Source organism: Equus asinus, chromosome 10, assembly GCF_041296235.1.
Source record: "Equus asinus isolate D_3611 breed Donkey chromosome 10, EquAss-T2T_v2, whole genome shotgun sequence".
NCBI classification, from domain to species: Eukaryota; Metazoa; Chordata; class Mammalia; order Perissodactyla; family Equidae; genus Equus; species Equus asinus.
In genome coordinates, this window is record NC_091799.1 from 49,542,902 (window position 1) to 49,562,427 (window position 19,526).

At 37.2% G+C, this 19,526-nt stretch overlaps 1 pseudogene; it reads right to left on the reverse strand.

Annotated features, from left to right (window-relative positions):
• Window positions 1-31: 31 nt before the first annotated feature.
• Window positions 32-983, reverse strand: LOC106828266 (olfactory receptor-like protein OLF4; annotated as a pseudogene).
• Between the last annotated feature and the right edge of the window lie 18,543 nt (window positions 984-19,526).

Genomic DNA, 19,526 nt, shown 5'->3' on the forward strand with positions numbered 1-19,526 from the left:
AATTCCAGGAAATAAATAAAAAGGACGGGTTCTACTTCTTCAATGTGGTTAAAGAAGAACAATTCTGACTCTGAGGCTTCGAGTCCTGCAATCGTGGGCATTTCTTCTGCCCAAGTATAACTGGCCCTTTTGTACTTGCCATCCTGAAGAATCCTTTCAGAGCCCCTTTTATTTCTTTATTCCTCAGACTGTAGATGAAGGGATTAGGCATGGGTGTGACAACAGTGTACACCACTGAGGCTATTGCACTTGAGTGTGAGCTCTGGCTAGCAGTAGAGCTGAAGTACACTCCTAGGCTTGTACAAAAAAATAAGGAGACAACTGATAGGTGAGATGCACAGGTGGAAAATGCTTTATACTTCCCTTGAGCTGATGAGATTCCACATATACAGCAAACTATCTTAAAGTAAGAGTAAATTATACCAGCGAGGGGACCACCACACATCAGCATAGCTGTAAAATACATAACCATATCATTAAGAATGGTATTAGAACATGCAAGTTGGATCATCTGATTGAGTTCACATAAAAAGTGGGGGATTTCCATGTGTGTACATAATGAGTGTTGCAACACCATTGAGGTTTGTAAGAAAGAATGCAAGACACTTGCGATCCAAGACACCAGAAGCAAGATTCCACAGAGCTGATGGTTCATGCTGACCATGTAGTACAAAAAAGTACAGCTGGGTGATGCAACCTGCATAGGTTATGGCTTTGCTCTGCATCTGGATGTTCACCAACATCTTTGGGATGGTGGTGGAGGTGAAACAGATGTCTACAAATGACAGGTTGGAACGAAAGAAGTACATGGGTGTGTGGAGGTGGGAGTCAGAGCTGACAGCCAAGATGATGAGCAGGTTTCCAAGCACAGTGATCATATACATGGAGAGAAAATGTCCAAATGTGAAGGACTGCAATTCTGATTCCTCTGAAAATCCCAGAAGAAGAAACCCTGAAACCCCTGTTTCATTGCCTGGTTCCATGTGGCTGGATTGACTACCAGGAAAGTGGAAAATGACATTACTAATTTCACACAAATGGCATTACTCCCATTGTTGGAATGCTACTATTTCTATATCATGCATTCATAAAAATCAATGTCAGTATTTTATGCATGGATTTGTTCTCTTTAAGTGATTCCCTGTTAATCTCTGATTAGGCGTTTTTGACCCATTCTCAGTATTTTCCCCAAGAGCTCATGCATTATACTGTTTTACTGAGTATACCTTTCATGCATTTGAGAAATATGTATTAAGTTTTGAACATGTTCCAAGCACGTTACAGGCAATGAGTATAGAGTGCTGAAAGACAGAAGCCACCACAATCCAATGATGGTGAAAGAATAAAAACAAATAAAAATAGTATATAATACCCCAGATGATGAGAAGTACTATGAAGAAAAGAAAAGCCAGTATAAAGTAGAGAATAGGTAGGAGTTTTATTTTTTAAATGGTGTTTAGTAAACACCAGTAAATAAGGTGACTTTTGAACAGAGAACTCAAGGAAGAGAAGGCAGGAGCCAAGAGCATACCTGGGGAAGTGTGTGCCTGGCAGAGGGAACAACTACTGAAAAGGCCCTAAGGATTATACCACTTCATTTATTTATCAAAAAGGGAAGCAAGTGTGAGAAGGGGAATAATAAAGAAAATGTGATAGAGATGGTTTCATAAAATTTTGAAGAGACAGGTGGCCTCTTTGATGGTTAAACTTCAAGACAAAAGGAGTCACCCATCCACACTGTATATCCTCATGTGCTTTATAAATCTGGTTGCAAAGTCATCCTGTAAATTGAAATAGATCCCCTCCTTAACATCATCTGTTGAATTCTGGCCTCTGCATTGTAAGTGTCATCTTGGAATATGTGAGACTGTAAGCCTGTTCTGATGATGGCTCACATTCCACAAGGCACACACATACATGTCAGATCATTGTTTCCTGGGCTGTGTTCTTACCATGACTTTTTTACCTGCAGCCCCAATAATAAGCTAGAAGTACATATAACTTAAACTGGCCACATCAATTACTATTACCCTAAATAATGTACAAACAGTATTTGAAATTCCAATTAGTGATCCCCCTATGGAGAAATAAAACTGAGAATCCAGGTTGGATAAGCTCATTTTCTGTCCTGTAGTTAAAGAAACATAAATAACCTATTCAATAAACAGAGAGAGCATATGTGAGAGAGGGAGAGAGACAGTGAGAGAGAGAGAGAAATGGGCATGAGTGGTAAAAAAGATCTAATAGTTCAGATGGTACCTGAGAATTTACAAAGAAGAAAAACTATCCTTGGTTCTGGCAACAATCCAACACTTGTTAGATCTCCTTGATGCCCAGAAAAATAATAAAGGAGTAAAAATATTTTGGGCCAGAACACAAAAGTAGTGATATCTGTATGGTGTCAATCACCTTACAGATTATTTCCTCCAAAGAAAAGAAGTTTGATAGGTAATAAATCAACACTTCACAAATGAAAATATGCAAAGAACAACAAAAGTTGGGCATGTTATATATGAAGAAGTAGAAGACTTGTTTCTATATTTATTTGATCAATTGGATTTTATATGATCTCTTGGGAGGTGAGGCAAGTCACTTGCACTTTTCTTTTCTTTTCTTTTTTTTTAAAGATTGGCACCTGAGCTAAGAACTGTTGCCAATCTTCTTTTCTCTTTTTCTGCTTTATATTCCCCAAACCCCCTGTACATAGTCGTATATCTTAGTTGCAGGTCCTTCTAGTTGTGGGATGCGGGACGCCGCCTCAACGTAGCCAGATGAGCGGTGCCATGTCGCGCCCAGGATCCGAACCCTGGGCCGCTGCAACGGAGCTACGAACTTAACCACTCGGCCACGGAGCCGGCCCCGCACTTTTCTTATGTGCGTCTATTCTTTGTTTTTCTTGAACTTTAGGTTTTAATCTCTTTTTTGACAAATGTAATGGGCATACTCTAGTCCTGATTCTGGCCTTTGTACAACATTCTAAGTCCTCTTCAGACTATATTCTACGAAATTCTGTACATGTCATGGCAATCCATCCTCTGACTTTGAATAACTGTCTTCATAAGATTTATGCCTTGGGACCCTATGTCATACACACATTTATGTCATTGTACTGTGACTTCACCTTTCTAGTGCAAGTTCAAAATGAGCAAGGTCTCCACTTGCATTTTCTATTGTAGTTTGTCAAAATAGTATATGAATATATGTGCACTTATATAGAAACAAATTTATGAAAATGAAGATTTATGAAATAAAGGGATTTGCAGAGATAATGAAGCCGGTTGAATAGAGTTGTTTCATACAACTCTATTACACAACATAGAATGGGGCATCAAAAACAAATTGAAATGGGACATAAAACAACAGTAATTGAACAATATCAATAATCACTTAGCAAAGCCCTTGACATAAGAGACTACAACATAAAATGTAGTTAGAACTCTCTGGCATGTAGCAGATACTCTGTTATTATTTATTGCATGAATCAGAAATCATTTCTTAGTACATATGGACATTTAATATATGACAAGTTGTACTTCAATTTAGATAGTGAAGGTGTATTGTTTCATAAAAGCTGGCATAAATGGCTGTCCATTTAGAAGAAAATGAAGTGACTGTCAATCTCACACATCTTCAAATATCAGAGGGATTAAAGACCTCAATATAAAGGGAAATAGTACATTTCAGGGGAACATGTAGATAAAAAACAGGTGAACATGTAAAATAAACTAGAAATAAAAGCTACAAGTAGGCAAACCCATAATTAAGGCATGAAAATCTGAAGTAAGAAGGTAGAGATTTCTAACTATATAAAATTTAAAAATTTTTATAGACAGTAAATCCAACCAAAAGCAATAATCTTTAAAGAAACAATCAATAAACAATAATCTGTCAAAAATGTTTGAAATGCTGCTAACTGTGGAATAATAGAAACATAATTCATGGACATATAATAATAATAGGTATATAATAATGACCACGGGGATCAAGTCTATGAATATTTGCTCAAATTGAATATTAGTCTCAAAAAAACAAGAAATCTCTTTCACATTCCTCAACCTGTGAGATCTTCAAGTTTTAAAGATCTTTCACATTGATTGGAGTTGGAATTTCTAAACAGGTAGCAAAATAGGATTCTCTAATTTTGCTGGCAAAAGTGTGAAGTGTTACATGTTGGGAAAACAACCTGAAGGCAGCTAAAAGTATCAAAATATAGATTTTATTAACTCATGATTTCTCACTCTTGGCACTATTTACATTCTGAGCTAGGTCATTCTTTGTTGTGGGGGCTGTCCTGTGCATTGTAGGATGCTGAGGATGCGTCCTCAGCCTCTACTGACAGCCCCTCATGTTATGCCAAATATGTCTTTGCCTATTCCTCAGTGTCCTCTGGATGTTCCTGTCTTTGGGGAAACAATATTGCCTCTGGTGGAGAAGCAGAATTTTAATATAACCATCTCAAAATACTTTTGTATAATTGTTATAATAGTAATGTATTGAGAGAGAATATGTAAGTGTAAATAGCACAGCCATAACATTTTGCAGACATTTAAATAATTAATTAGCTTTGCACTAATTATTGGATATAGGCCCATGAGCTATTACTGAGTAAGAAGGAAGAGTGGACACAGAAAACAAGATTTCACTAAGACATAAAGAGGATTTACTAGGGGCACAAGATGCTACTCATGATTTTGTTAAAAGAGTATGCATATGTATGTATGCATAGCATAGAAAGACAGTTTTAAAAGAAACTAAGAACTTATGGAATAAATATTGTCAAGAGGAATAAAATTAGGTTAAGTATAGTGGTTTCAAATCAGCTGTATGAGGCACAATTGAATAAGAATCTAAAACTAACATATATAGACAAAATAATAAAAATTGAATGAGAATCTAAAACTGACATATATAGATATAAAATAATAATAATTTACTAATATCAACATTGGTTAGTAATTCCAGATTAAATTTCCAAAGACTTGGAAATAAAAGAATAAAATAGAATGGCTTTAAACTTTGCGAAGAACAGTATCTAAGTTATAATTTCTTCTTATATAAAGATATGTGGATTCAAATAATAGTTATGGAAGTTGAAGTTAACCTTTAATCAAGTGTAAAAATGAATGTCTTTCAGTTGATGGTCAAAGATAATGTGACTCTTAGAAATAGATCTAACTGAAAAAGGGCCAAAGGGAACAAGAGGGAATGAAAAGAATGTAAAAACTAGTTGGTAATATGTATAAAGGGTGACATTAGCATTAAGTGTACAGAAGAAAATTTACTTTGACTTTTGTTTATATCAAATATTCACAAGTGAAGAATATAAAAGTGAGAGCTAAATACTTCTGGGAAGAAAAATAAAATCTAAAAAAGCAATAGAAAGAACGCAATATGACTGAGTGATAAATTTGACCCCACATTGCTAATAAACATGATTCCCCACATATTCATCTATACATAAAATAATTCAATGACAAAGAACAAAATTAGTGAAAAAAGCTCTAGTTCCTTGTTTAGAAGAATGCAATCAAAAACAAGAATAAAATCACTCTGACCTCATTTCACAAATGTATAAAGTACTTGAAGAATTTATAATAGAGAAAACAGTTGAATAACTAACCCACAAGTATCTTCAGCTCACGCATATGAAATAATTGCAGGGTAAAGTTATTTAGCATGCCCCTTTTTATTTATCAAGTCAAACTGTTGTTTTTGTTTTTTATCTGAATACCCAGAGGGAAAGAAGATACTATGAAATGAATGTCTTATGAACTGTTGTTACAAGGAAATATTTGCAAGTAACACATTAATCTGGGTCTTTCTCATCAATATGAAGACACAGTGGAATATGCCCATTAAAAAAAAAAAGGAGATGCTCTCACTTCACTGGACATCCTTCTTCACATGATACCATATTTTCCTACTCCCTTTGGCTGCAAATCCTCTTGGATGTGTTCTATTCTACTGGAGGCACTTTATGCCTTTCCTTCCCTTCTCGATTTGTGGTGTATCACTTAATTGTGAACAATCACCCATGCATTGCTGAGTTCAATACTCATTTCTATTTTTAGCGTGATAAATAAATTGATTAATTCATTAATCAGGTCAGCAAACAACTGTAGCAGTGTCTTGGCTCTGGCCTAGGCTGGTGGCTCTCAACTGACCTCAGGTGTGTGTACTTGCTTTCATTCTCTCTTGCCTTTTCCAACAGTCCCCACTGGGCTCTCAGACTCGACTGGTTAGGAGCTCAGAGGAGAAGCTTGCCAAGTGGAAGTCCAAATTCCTCATGGATGTTTGATGATGGAGATTGAAGCTCTGTCTCGACACAAGGCAGCAGGAAGGAGTCAAGCATTAGTCTCCCAGCCAAACTTAAGATTCCAAAAACAACAACCACGTCCCATCCAGCCCAAGATTGCATAAGGGATGAGCAGAGGAGGTATTTACAACTCCCTGTGTCTTCTCATTAGGCACATTTCACTCTTGTTCCTCAAAGCTCGAAGCACTGATTTCCCTGTGGGACATTAGTCTGGACAGAAAGAAATGTTTTCCTGCAGATTCTATGCTCCTAATAGATCAGGTTAGAATCAAGTGGATGCAGTTTTTCTTAGTCCCCCCTCATGATCTCTGCTAGGTTTCAGGGGACTAACTTCCCAGCACCTTATCCCAACACTGATTTAAAGTTTTCTACAAATTCAGGACTGAGGATTCTGTCTAGATTAGATGCCTTAAATCTTCAACATATTGACTTGTGGTGGAAAAGCAGCCTCTGATATCTGTGGAAAATAGCTATTCTCTTCATAAAGAGTGACAACTTTAGTTTCCTTGACATAAACCTTGGGCACTACACACTTATGTTTCAACACACTTGCCAAAAACAATTAGGAATTTCATACTTTTATCACAAATTAAGAGCTGCCACATATGAAATATTTGTTAGCTATAAGACATATATTTGTACTTTTTGCACTATAATCTCAGTTATAATAGGAAAGTAAACAGAGTTTTCCTTGAAGCCTCCAGAAGGAATCTACTCTGACAAACATCTTGATTTTAGCCCAGTGAGACCTATTTCAGACTTCTGACCTTCAGAATTGTAAGAGGATAAATGTGTTTGTTTTAAATCACTAGTGTGGTAATTTTGTATTAACATTAGGAATTAAATACAATCATTTACCAAATAAAATTTTTTTCAAGAAACTGAGATTAAGCTTCTTGATGCATTCATTTAGTTTCTCCTGTGCAAAGGTGTTTTGCATAATCTCACTTAAAGTAGAAGAAGAAATTTAAACTCTATTCGGATATATTCAGGCTCTTTAGCTGGTGCAGATTTTCCCTTTGCTTAAGAGAAAGTGTAATTCAGTCTTTGATGACTTTGAGACATTAAGATATGAAAAGCAATTCATCATTTAAATTTATGTATAGCATTTTCTTTAAATCTTTGTGTCTAAATTTCTACATCCTTTTAATTTCGTGTTAATCCGAACATTCATTCTTTTCATTTCTATCTTCTGCAACTTTCTCTCATTTCCTTTCAACATAAAATATTACTAGAAATGAACCTGTGTTTGTGTGCATGTATTCATTTGAAATATAAACGTGTACAAATACATACACGTGTGTACACACACACTTTATCTTTGAACATATTTTCAGACTCAACAGAATATGTACATATATTTCATTTATATCTTGCAACATACATCTAAAGTTATGTTTACTGTCCCAGATTATCTTCAGAAACAAGGAAGGTGAGGCTCAGAGACATTAAATTTTTAACAATTGCATAAAATACCTTCAAAGTATATTGTGTACTTCTATGAATGACACACAAATGGAAACATACAGCATCTATTGTAATTTTTGTATGGCTTCTTTAATCAATGTGTGCTTTTTAAATATATGCAGGATATAGTATGTGATTATCTTCAATAAATTAATCATAAGTAAACAATCTAGGGTGCATGGATCAAAGAAGAATCTAGAGCACTGGTAGCTGATTCACAGTGAGCAGTGGTAGGAGGTATCTCTTCTACCTGGGAAAAAGAAGAGTGTCCTAGATGAATATAGACATAATAATAGTAAATTAAAGCAATTCACACTTGATACTCTTTTTTTTGGTAAAACAGAAGATAAAAACTGATACAGAAATAGAGAAAACTGATCATATATTGGTTCAAGTGAGAAGAGCACCATGGCCACACATCAAGGAAGAGCCTTAGAAACATACTGGAGAGACTCACAGTTGACTATAGACTCATGTGGGGACCAGCAGAGCTCAGAGGCCTACCATATAATCCCTTCATTTGCTTTTAGGATGGCATTTCATGCAACAATGGCTAGCTGATGCAATAATCAAAGCTAACAGAAGCGAGGACAATTATAACAATAATCAGCTGCTGCTTATCTTTGGCATTTGTTCTTATATTTGAAGACAGCATTCATGGTCTGTTATTTCAGACAATTATTTTAAATGCGTTTCATCGGGGTTCTGTCTAGGTAAGCAGGAGATGTTGAAACTACTTGCATAGTTGTATAGAAAAACTGGTTATCCTGGTTCACAAAATTGGACAAGAATTAAAGGTCTCTCTTGAGTCATTCTTTGATAATCAAGATTCTTGAGCATAATGGAGCTATATAGTGGGTGATAATGATAATGACCATTCACCACCCCATTAGTGATTATGAAAAAATTTAGAAGCAGAAGATTTTTTGTTTAGAGCAATGCAAGGAGTCATCTTATTTGTGGCACTGGAAGTTTTCTAGCAGAAACAGGAAGCTAATAGAATAAAAATGTTTTAAAAAGCCAATCAACTCTTCACTCATATGTATAAACTCCTCTACACATGGACACCAATCTTCTATGCTCTAATGAATAGATGTACAGCATGAAAAAGAAATAGTTTTGCATAGTAATACTTTGTATGACTTTAAATTTTGCTCCATCGTATATAAGGTCATCTCTAACTCTAAGGTCACATAGGCCAATCTATTTATTAAAATTTGTCTTTCAATGAAGCCTCCTCCTGGAGACATATGTTTGATGATCAGTTTTCGATAGGGACTATGGTTGGCATTGTGAACACTGTATAAGAGAGCTGAATAAAAGAGCAAATTCCTAATAAGGAGAATAAAACTCAATGATCAGGGGCCGGCCCGGTGGCTCAGCAGTTAGGTGTGAAGGCTCCACTTTGGCAGCCTGGGTTCACCGGTTCGGATCCCAGGTGTGGACATGGCACCGCTTGGCAAGCCATGCTGTGGTAGGCGTCCCACATATAAAGTAGAGGAAGATGGGCATGGATGTTAGCTCAGGGCCAGTCTTCCTCAGCAAAAAGAGGAGGATTGCCAGCAGATGTTAGCTCAGTGTTAATCTTCCTCAAAAAAAAAAAAACCTCGATGGTCAGCTATTAAATACATTATATGTTAATGTCTACATTTTCAGAAGAGCCATTAAGGTAGTAATATACAAAGGATTAACGTATGCAGAAGTGAAAAACTGTGGTCTTAGATTTCCTTCTACTTTAAAATTTTATAAATGACCTTAGTTGTCAAATGTAGCTTTTTCCATAGCAGGAGTACAACTCATGACTGTTGTTTTAGTAAAACAAACAAATAAAATTATTTGGTATGATATATGTGATTTGAGAAAAAAATTGTTGTTAAAAATCCACATTGTGCTTGGCAGGCAAGTGGGGCTTCCTCACTGGGACGTGAGCTAGAGCTGCTTGTAGGCACCGCAGGGGCACAATGAGCTCCCTCTACCCATCAGGCTAAAGGCTGCTGGGACTCTCCCCACAGCCACTGAGGACCCGATCACTCTTCCAAGACTCAGCAGTCCTATGAATGCTCTCTCTGGCCTGGAGAGGCTGTCCCATTGCATAGATCTGTTTATGGTCCCTTGTGCCAAACTGTCCCATTTGCAACAACATGGATGAATTTGGAGGGTGTGATGTTAAGTGAAATAAGCCAGACAGAGAAATACAAATACTGCATGATTTCATATGATTTCATTCATATGAGGAAGATGACAAATACATGGATAAAGAGAACATATTAGTGGTTACCAAAGGGGAAGACAGTTGGGGGCTGGGCGAAAGTGACAAAGGGGCACATATGCATAGTGATGGATAGAAATTAGACTACTTGGGGTGAGCACAATGAACTTATTCAGGAAGTGATAAACAATAATGTACACCTGAAATTACACAATGTTACAAACCATTATAATCCCAACAAAATTACTTTAAAAAAAAATCCATGTTGTCTTACTGGGTAAATGGATATTTCCATAAATTTATAACTTAAAGTTAGGAATAAATTTTTAGAATTAGGAAAACAACAGGGGAAAAACGGTAGATATCAGAGAGACCAGAAATCTTAATAAAATGAGTTACTTAATTTGAATAGAGAAGTTGAAAAAAAAAAACTTAAGGAAACACTTAAAAGGAGTAAGTTCTACTCTCAATGTCTGATCAAAGAATTACAATTTCTGACTTGGAGGCTTTGACCTCTGCAATCATGGGCACTTCCTCAGTTGTAGGACAATTGGCCCTTTTAGAAAAGTTTTCTTAACAAAGCATGCTTTCAGAACAAAAGGATCAACATGCAGCAGCACAGCTGCAAAATATAGCACTCTGTCATTTAAAAAAGGTGTCAAAACAAGCAAGTTGGTTCATCTGCTTGAGTTCACAGGAAAAGTGGGGGATTTCTGAGTCTGTGCATAAGGACAGTCTCAACAGCATTCTTGTGAAACACGGAATTCAAGAACTCATGACCCAGGTAACCAGAACGAACAGCAATCCATGCAGCCAAATGTTCATGATGACTGTGTGTTGCAGTGGATGGCAGGTGGCCATGAAGCAGTTGTGGTCAAGAGAAAGATGTCTGAAACTGCAAAAAGAATGAAAAAATACATCTGTGCAATGCAGGCTACATAGCTTATAATTTTTCACTGGGTCTGGATGTTCACCAACCACTTTTGAATAGTTATAGAGATGAAATAGATGTCTGCAAAGGAGAGGTTGGAGAGGAAGAAGTATATGGGTGTGTGGAGGTGGTAGTCTAGGTTGACAGCCAGGAAAACATGCAGATTTCCAAACACAGTGATCAGGTACCTGGAGAGGAAAATCTATAAAATGAGTGACTTAATTCTGGTTCCTCAAAATTCAAGAAGAAATTCTGAAATTTGTGTATTATTTCTTGGTTCCATGTGTTAGACATGACTACCAGGAAAGAAAGATACCATGACTAATTTTCACACCAATGGGCATTACTAACGTAGTTCAAATGTTAGAATTTACATTTTGTATGCAATAAATCAGTATCTTTAACTTTTGCATGGAATTTTTCCTTTTTATGGAACCTCCCACGCCAACTTTGATTAGTAATTCCTATCCTACCCTCAGACTTCCCCCCAAGTGGTCAGATATTCTATGCTTTTAATGAGAAATTCTGTCATGCCTTTTGGAAATATAAATTGAGGACTGATCATCTCCTATGCAAAGAGTATAGAGTTCTGAGTAACAAAAGTCTCTACAATCTATGATGGAGAAAGAACACAAGAAAATATAAAAATTGCATATCATCAGATATTGACAGGTGCTATGAAAAAGAGCAAGTACAGAAAGGGTGGATTTGGTTGTTATTTTTAGCTGGATGTTCAGGCATAGCTGGCAAGCAGGTAATATTTGAACAGAGACTGCAATAGGAGAGGTTGAGTAAGGTGAGGTTATTTGGGGAAGTATGCCCTGAGGGGGAATTGGCCACTGCAAAGACCCTGAGAAAGGCATTTGTTTCAGAAAATCAAAGCTCAAGAGGAAGTCATATGTAAGGAGAATGTGCTGAACAGAGAGTGATGAGAGATACTGTCAGAGGATGTTGAGGACTGAGATGGCCTCCCCACTACAGCTGAAACTCAAAACACAAGGAGACATTCATTCACATGTTGTTCCTCCCACTTGATTAATATTGTTTTCAATGAATCTTGTGCCTAGAAATAGATCTCCACTTTATTTTCATCTGTTGATTAATATTCTGGCATTTGTATTTTGGGAGTTACATTTTGGAGTATATCAACTCAGGTATCCCCACTCTAAAAATGCTCATAATTCACAACACACACATGCACACACAGTGTACTATGACTTCTGGGGGCCATTTTATGATCAGGCTCTTCACACTTCCAGCCACAATAATTAGGAAAGAAATGATACAAGATAAACTGTGGACATCAGATTATCTTTCCCCTAAATAATTAGAAATAGGATTCAAATTCCAGTTGATAAGCCTGCCATGGACATGTACACAAGGGGCTCCATTTTAGTATGACCATTTTGTGTGCTGTAGTTAAAGATTGTATATATATATATATATATATATATATATATATATATATATAATTTCTGTTAAGAAACTTACAGAGTGAGGAAAGTAATGGACATGAGGGGAACAAAAGATCTAGTGAGCTCATGTGACCCCTGAGAGATTGGGATGAGGAGGAAGCTTCTTTGGTTCTGACAGCATTTCGACCCCAGTTATATTCCCATGAATACAAGAATAACTAATGAAGCAGCAAAAAATAATTCACCCCAAAGAGAAAAGAGTAGTAATTTTTATGATGTCAAGACAACTCAAACATTGATCATCCCATTAGAAAAATGAGCAAATGAAGTAAACCCACAATTTACATCAGCAAAGATACAATGTACAATATTGGGGGATTTTAAAGATGAAATAGTAGAAGTCTTTTCCAACTGACATTAAATGCAAAACTTATGGAATCAGAAAACCAACTTTTGAATCTTAGATCTACCTCTCTTTGAACTTGGAGAGCCAAAGAAATCTTTCTAAATGCTAATATCCTCACTCAAACACAGGGAAAAGCCCTATCCATTCTCTTAAGGTGGTTGGCGGAGATAATAATACACACAAAAATCTTGGCATAGTTCCTTCACCTTGGTAAACAGATATCACTAGTGATGAGATTTGGCTGATTTTTTAAATTCTACTTCTATAACTTCCTTAATGCTTCCTCACCTCTCAGTTCCCAATTCTACAAACTTCTTTTAGTTCCTTGTCATCTCTGCTATGTATCACAGGATGACACCCCTTTAATTGATATTCACATTGACCTAGAAAGATATTTCTACAAAGCTGATGATGAAACTGTGGACTGACATCAGTGACACTCCTGAAAAATGTAGCCAAAATTCTGTAGCTTCAAACATGAGGTTTGGCTCTCGGTGATGTTTCTGCCAGCTTCACCCTCTTGCTGCCCTACCTTTGCCACATTGATCTTCTAAGCATTAAACTTGACTAGCAGCTTCACTTGACAGCACAGGTTTAAAGCTTGCTATCTTTATACACCACTTTCCTCTGCTTAGAGTCTCACCCACTGGTCTATTTGGAATTTTTCACTCCCTTTCCATCTTCAAAGCTCCACCTCATTTTTAGGCTATGTAGATCATCTCCTTAGTTAACTTTTTAAAAAATATTCCCAGAGAAAAAAGGCTCTTCTTCATGCACTTAATTTAGCTGTAAGGGCCATCATTCATTAATTTTTATAAATTTCATGTCTTTTTTTCCTGTTAGACTGTGAGAACCTTGAGGCAAGTAGTAATGTTACATACATGTATCACTCTTCCATCCCCAACTAGACTTAGTTCAGTTGTCAGTAGTTGCTCAACAAATACATATTGCATGAAGAAATGAGAGAATGTGTTCTCAGAGAAATTGCAGATGATGGGAGAAAAAACAGAAACATGGGAATGCTGATATGGAGGACAAGAGAGGAATATTTCCCATATTCTGAGATCTGGACCCAGTTAGTTGTCAGACTATGTTTTTAAAGAATTAAATACAATAGAATAAACAAAGCACAAAAGAAAATATCAAAGTATATCAAACATATAAAAGTACATGCCAAATTATTTCATGATTCTTTTTGTTCAGTTGAATATGTGTGTATTTGTGCATATGTGTTTATTTCTGTGTTTGTGTGTGAACATATGCTGAATCATAATGTAAAAGATGTGTCCTATTTGGGACACAGGGAAAAAGTTTCTTATCCACTGCAGAAAATGCAACAATAGTTTTAAAAGAACACCAGTACCTGCTAGTGAGAGAAAGACAATATGAATGAAGAGCCCAGCAGTAGAGATGGGTCCAGAGAGAACAGGCACCCAGAGTGGGTGCTGAAGTTCCCCAGAGTCAAGGGGCCGTAACCTTATTGTTCCACTTGCTTCAACATGGCATCCACCTCTGATGGCCCCTGATCTAATTGCTATCCCTGTATCTATCTCATGTGTATCTGACCACACTTGTTTTTATATGGTGTGATAGTGGATAAGACTGGCCTTTCTCTCATTTTTTTTGTGGCATTATTTCCTTTGTTATTGTTGGGCTTTAAGTTTTGATCGTTTTATGACACATCCAATGAATAGACTCTTCCTGGTTCTCTTCCTAGTCTAGTAGGCAAAGGCTTCCCTAGATATACTATAGAATCCTACTCCTGCCACAGCTATTTATCCTCCTTCTTCATGTACTTAACCCTGAGATCACTACATCATACCACATTTATTTCATCGTACTAGGCCTTCTTCATTATGATGTAAAATATACATTTGCAGGACTTCATTTATTTTATTATCTTTTGTGGTTTCATAAATGTGTGCATTTATATAGAAAAACATTTTAAGAAATGGAGAATTTGTAAAATAAAAACAATGGCAGGGAAAATAAGACTTGGCTAAATCGAGTGGAGTCAAATAACAGTCTTAAGCAAAGCTGAATAAAAGTTTAAGAGTAACTCCTAATATAAAAGCTGCAAAATAAAATAATAACATCGACATGGGTCTCTAAGTTAAGATAAAGGGGCAAGGTCCTGGAAATGAAAATATAAAATATAATTTTTGAAAAGTAGTGGAAGAAGAAATATACAAAGTTGTAATTCCTATCCATATAAACAGATTGATTTAAATATGCTTATGAACATGATAGAGGTGATTATTAGTTGTATGGAAAAGAATGTCTTTCACAAGGTAGAGAAGATATAGAACTTTCTACATTTAAAAAGTAATGAAGGGCAGCACAATATGATACATGGATAGATTTGACCACACAAAATTTATAAATTGTCATAGTTCCCCCCAAATGTATATATACATATATAAAGAAATTCAATGCCAAACAGCAAAATTGGTGGAAAAAATTCCAATTTTTGTTTGAAAGTATGCAAACAAAAACAACAATAAACACAGACTCCAGTATATAAACTGTGCAATGAACTGACACATTCAATTTTCAATAAAATGAAAGTCTGACAAACCCAAAATATATATGCATCCCCAGTAGTAATAAGTTAATTGCAAAGTAAATCTCTTTAGTCCTCTTCTTCATGCGTTAAATAATATTTTTGTGAGTACTCAGTGTGAAAGAAGATTCTGTGAAATGTAAGTCTCATAAACTGCTCTTGCAAGGTAATATCGACCTCCACCGATCTGGATCTTTTAATGAATACAAAACATATTTAAATAAACTACATCTTAAAATTTTTTTAAAGACTCTCACTTTACTGAAAAATCCCTCCACACCTACTTTTTGATTTTCTTACACACTTTGCTGCAAAACTCCTCAGATATGTTCTAATTTCACTGGAACCAATTTATGCCTCACATTCCTTCTTCAGTCTCACCTAAGTGGACTTCCATGCCCATCACTTAATTATCAACAATGGTTCTTGTATTGCTGAGCCCAACAGTCATTTCTCTCTTTAAATATTATATAATTTCATTATGAATTAATTATTTAATCAAGCAAACAAACATGGAAATCTCTTGTCTCTGGGCTAGAATGTTTAGGTGACATCAGCCAAAAATTCTCATTTTCTGTTCTCTCTAAATCTTTGCAGTACCTTCTGTGCTCTCAAACTCCCCTGGGTGAATTCTCTGAGAGGGAGCAGTCTGTGTAGAAGTCCAAATTTCTCTCTGGACGGATGATTTTGGGGACTGAAGTTCTGTCCTCCCACAAGATAGGAAGAAGTCAAACATTAGTCTCTGAACCATATTTAGGACTCCAAAAGAAACAGATATGCCCTGTCCACCCCAAGGATGCATACATGAGGGACTACAGCAAAGGAGATATTTACAGCTCCCTATATCTGCTCATTAGACACTGTTTTCATTGTTACTCACACCTAGGAACACGTGATTTCCCTGTGGGGCACTGGTCTGGACAGAAAGGAATTTTTTCCTGCTGATTCTCTCTTCCCAGGTAATCATGTTAGAAATTAAGTGAATCCTGATTTTGTTACTACTTCTTCATGAACTATCCTCACTTTCAGAGGTCTAACCTCCCAGCATCCCACCTCAACCCTGAGTTCAAGTTCCTCAGATTCTAGTTTGAGGAAACAACTGTCTGGATTAGGGACTCAGATCTTCAAAGTGTGGACTTTTGGTGGGCCAGAACTCCTGATATTTTCAGGAAGTCACTATTTCCCTCATCAACTAGGGAGAGAACTGTCTTGCTTTAAAGCTCTGGGCACTATACTCCTTGGTTTCATGACATATTTGTGAAATGAATGAAGAATTCCATACTTATAAGATAAGAACTACATTATGATAGCCCCACATTATGAAAACTTTGTGAATTATGAGATGTACTTATAAAATAGCATGCTATGCAATCTGAACATAGCACCTTACAAACATTGTCTAATTTAATTTTTGCAAACTCCATTCTGTGAAGAAGGACTATTATGAATTCCATTCCCTGTTACAGGAATGGAGCTTGTAGGAGTAGCTGTCCAAAATTATAAACAGAATAAGGAATAAGCATTGATTGGAATTCTGGCAGAATGCTTTTGATTTTCAAACTCTCAGGCAATGGTTCTCAAACAGAGATGGTTTTGCCTCTGGGGATTTATGGCAGTGTCTGAAGGGATGCTGCTACATACCTACAATACACAGAACAGCATCCAACACAAATAATTATCCTTTCCAAAATGTTAAATTGAGAATGTGAGAAAATCTATTCTAGGCCAGCACTTCTCCAATATACACATAAATAACCCAGAATTCTAGTTCAAATACAGATTCTCATTCAGCAGGTTCTTGAGGGCAAAGGGATTCTGCATTTCTAGCAAGCTCCTGGGTGATGATGCTGCAATTCCCGGTCTGTGGACCAGTATTTCAGCAGCAATGCTGTGGACTTGTGTTACAGTCAGGTGTAGACAGTTTTAAATCTTCTGAATCAAACATTGTATCCATATGCAACTTTGAAAGTATATTGTATTCGATAATTCCAGAGGCTGTGATAAAGTCTGTGTTTGATTCTTTTATATAAGGATCCTTGAGTGACACCAAGTAACATACTTTTTAAAAATATATACTTCAGGTAGAATAACAGCCTCCTAAATATGTCTGCATCTTAATCCCCAGAATCTTTGAATAGGATGGTTAATGTAACAGATAGATTTAAGATTGCTAATCAGATGACCTTAAGATAAGAACATTGACCATGGGGTTCATGTCAAGATGGTGGTGTAGGCAGACTCTGAACTCATCTCCATCCATGAACAGAACAAAGTTACAACTGTTCTTGGAACAATTACCCCTGAGAGAGAACTGAAAACTGGATAAAAAGTACCCCTGCAACAAGAGACAGTCCCAACTAAGGTGGAAGATGCCTTCACAAGCCACAGTGCTTCACAGCTGGCCAGGAGTAACCCTAAGGTACACAGGTTTCCCTGGAGGAGTGGTGGACCTGAGGGGGGAAGGTTACCACTATAAACATCCTTTGGACTCAGCACAACTGAGACAATCTCACAATAACTGGCTTTTCTGGTTAACTACAATGGGGGAATCCCTGTAGAAAACCTGTTGGACATAAGTGGAAAGAATCCGGCTCTTAAAGTGCCCATGCACAAATTTACGCATTTCAGAAAGTAACCTAGAGTCACCAGAAAGAATGGTGCACAGTCCTTTGGCAAAAAGAGACTCACATGATAGGCTTTGGTTGCATCTCAGTGAGAGGTCAGATCTCGCCAGTGACTAAGAAATTGGTGGTAACCATTGTGACCTAGTGCAGGTGTGCTGACGCATATGATAATAGAAGCCGTTGGAGTAAGAGCTCCAGTCAGCCCAGGGTATGCCCCACCTATTATAACAACAATTTAATTCATCTTAGCCAGGTCAAGCAGCCCACCCTAGAGAGCAACCCCACCCAACAGCAAGCCCTTGGGCAACTTGGCAGCCTGCATATGCTGGGTGCCTGGATCCTCTGCAGGCAGGAGAGTGTGTCTTCTTCTGTGTGGCAGGGCATGTGCCAGGAGTGGGCAGAGTGTGTGGGGCATTGGACGAGTGTGTGCGGCCTCTGCAGTGGTGTGAGTGGGTCTGCATCAGGGGGTCGGGACATACACACATGGCAGGACTGTGTTGATGGTGTGTGTAGCTCTGTGGACCTTATCAGCTGCAGATGACTTGTGCTTCTTAAACAGCTACATAGAGAATTGGCTCCACTTTCCAAAGCCTATCAGGTGCTCCCATGCCTGGGCCAGCCCCACTAAGCTGCAATCCTGAGAGAGCTGATGACAGACTTTCAGGACAGAGGCCTACAGCAATTGAAAGCCCCTGAGCCTAGGAACTAGCCACACTGGGGGTCTACTCACTTAACAGAAAAAGTACAAAAGGAATGTGTCTTTAGACCTTGCATTCAACTGTGCTGGGGCTCTCCATGCCTTATAAACTGACTGGAGGGTCCATAGTAGCCACATGCAGCTGAGCATTACAACCAACCAGCCAAGGGCACAGCCTGGCCTCCCTGCAGCAAAATAAAACATGCCAAAATAGAAGGAATCATGTAGCCAATGGAGGTCACCACTGGAACATTTGGAGCTGGTGACAAGAGAAGCACACTGCTGGGCCTCATAAGGCATCATTTATCTAAGACTACCTCTCCAAGATCAGGAGATGTAGCTGACCTACCTAATACATAGATATAAGCACAAACAAAGAGATAAAATGAGGAGACAAGGGAATATTTTCCATGTAAGAGAACAGAACAAAATCCCAGAAAAAAGAACTAAATGAAACAGAAATAAACAACTACCTGACAAAGAGTTCAAACAAAAGTCATATGGATGCTTACTGGTCTTCAGGAAAGAATGGATTAATTCAGTGAGAACTCAAACAAAGAATTTGAAAATATGAAAAAGAACCAATCAGGAATGAAGAATACAATAATGGAAATGAAAAATTGCCTAGAGGGACACATAGTACAGTAGATGATACATAAGAATGGATCCCAGAGCTGGATGAAAGACTAGAGGAAATCACCCAAACTGAACAGATAAAAGAAAAAAGAATTAAAATGAACAAAAACAGTCTAAGGGACCTCTGGCACAAAAATCAAGCACACTAACATTGTATTATAGGGGTCCCAGAAGGAGAAGAAAGAGAGAAAGGAGTAGAGAATATATTTGAAGAAATAACAGTTGAAAACTTTGCTAACCTAAGGAAGGAAATAGACATCCA